This window comes from Euprymna scolopes, chromosome 35 (genome assembly GCF_053919585.1).
Source record: "Euprymna scolopes isolate OS-2025 chromosome 35, ASM5391958v1, whole genome shotgun sequence".
Classification (NCBI taxonomy): Eukaryota; Metazoa; Mollusca; class Cephalopoda; order Sepiida; family Sepiolidae; genus Euprymna; species Euprymna scolopes.
The window spans coordinates 31,905,281-31,907,780 of record NC_136516.1 but is presented as its reverse complement, the minus strand read 5'-3'; positions in this window follow the sequence as shown (position 1 = coordinate 31,907,780).

Genomic DNA, 2,500 nt, shown 5'->3' with positions numbered 1-2,500 from the left:
AAACAAATCTGGTGGGGGGAACCAGTTTAGTCGCCGGTGACCCGACCATGAAGCAGGTAGTACTAGGTTACATGGTACTAGTAGCATAGGACATGACCTGACACAAATATACACTATATATATAGTAAGTTATATAATATATATATTGCGATTAAGCTTATAACTTACTACCTAGCTCTACCTACGTATTGAGCACTGTTGAAGTAAATACTTAAAGTTTACATATAAATGTATATTTTCGTATATTAATTTATGTGATTAAATTAAGTAGTTATGCATATATATATATATATATATATATATATATATATACACTGTTGAATTAGAATGATTTATTTATTTCAAATCTATAGTTAAATATGGTCTATGCTTAATATTGCATTAAATACCGATTTCGTAATTGTACACCAAACGAATATCACAATACTTAGTTTGCCATAACAAATGTACGTACAAAATTTCAACCAGATCGTTTCTGTAGTTTCTAAGAAAAATGAAATGGACAGGCAGAGAAAGTGAAGTATAATATCAATATATATGGCTTCCTTTTTCATATATATATATATATATATATATATATATATATATATATATATATATATATATATATATATAAAATGAGGTTGCTATTTTTAAAAGGAAGGGTAACCAGTGAAATATAACGAGATTAATACAAGAGTGCTCAATACGGAAGTAGAGCAAGTTACATTTAAAATTTTTCTTTACATATGCAGTAATTTAAGAATTTAAGATCAAGTTTACACACACGCACACACACACACACACGCACACACACATCTATTTTTTGTTTCTTAATCTCATTCATCTAGAGGAAGTCTCGAAATAAAGACGAAACGTTGATGAACACATAATACGGTTTGTTCCTTTTTACTTTCTCTATTTTGTCGGAATACTATTTCCATCATTTTCATCACATATATATCAATATAAATATACTATTTTATGTACTTTTTCTTATTCATTTAAACATTATTGGGCTGCACTTTTGAAGACATGTTTTAGCCAAGCCCATGGAAAATTTTTATTTAAAATGTTTCGACGAAGTATTAAAAGCGTTCGTGATACATGTGGAACATGTATTATTTTTTGATTGACACAAAAAAATCATGAAAAAAATCCATTCATTCAATAGGATATACATCTGGTTAGGGTTAGGGTTAGGATTACTTTATAAATATTAAGTCTTTAATATCTATAACATATTTGAAGTTTACTATTTTGGATTTTCTTTATAAACTTAATTGTAATTCTTATTTCATTATATATATATATATATATATATATAAAATATATTTTAGTCATCGACATACAGACCTGTTTCGTTGTTTCACAACTCATCAGTGCCGCTAGACTAACACCTCTCCCAAGCCGAGGATCGAACCTAGAACCGTCGTGATGACAGTCGGCAGTCCTACCCCCTGACTACGGAATCGGTGGCCGAAATTAAGCTATCCGAATGCGTATTTAAATAAACATCCGTCCGCTACTCGTAGAGGGCTCAAACGTTTTGTTTGTAAACAAATTGCGAGCTTCGCATTATTTCAGCTAAATTAAGTAGCGAGTAAGATAATTTACGAGAGTGCTCTACCAAAGAGGGGAGCTTTATAAAATATATTTTAGTCATCGACATACAGACCTGTTTCGTTGTTTCACAACTCATCAGTGCCGCTAGACTAACACCTCTCCCAAGCCGAGGATCGAACCTAGAACCGTCGTGATGACAGTCGGCAGTCCTACGGAATCGGTGGCCGAAATTAAGCTATCCGAATGCGTATTTAAATAAACATCCGTCCGCTACTCGTAGAGGGCTCAAACGTTTTGTTTGTAAACAAATTGCGAGCTTCGCATTATTTCAGCTAAATTAAGTAGCGAGTAAGATATATATATATAACTACTTAATTTACTCACATAAAATTAATATACGAAAGTATAGATTTATGCGTAAACTTTAAGTATTTACTTCAAAAGTGCTCAATACGTAGGTAGAGCTAGTTAGTAATTTATAAAATATATATGGCGATTAAGCTACACTGAATATTCGGCGTTTTATCCACTCTAGGATTCGTCAGGCTTATGCACATAAGCCCGAGGAGTCATAGAGTGGATGAAACGCCGAATATTCAGTGTAGCTTAATCGCCATATATATTTTATATATATATATATATATATATATACATATATATATATATATATTGTCATCCACATACCGTACTGTTCGTTGTATCACAACTCATATCACAGCGGCTAGACTAGCACCTTTCCCTAGCCAAGGATTGAACCTACAACCATCGTGTTGATAGTCGGCAGTTCTACGCACTGACCCATGCGACCGGTGCTCGCAAATGATCTCATCAAATGTCCATTTAAATAAACATTCGCCCACCGCTTTTACAGTACTCGAGCTACTTGTTTATTTACAAACAAACAAACAGCAAGCCTCGCTTTATAGCCAATTAAGTGGCAGGTGAGATATATTTA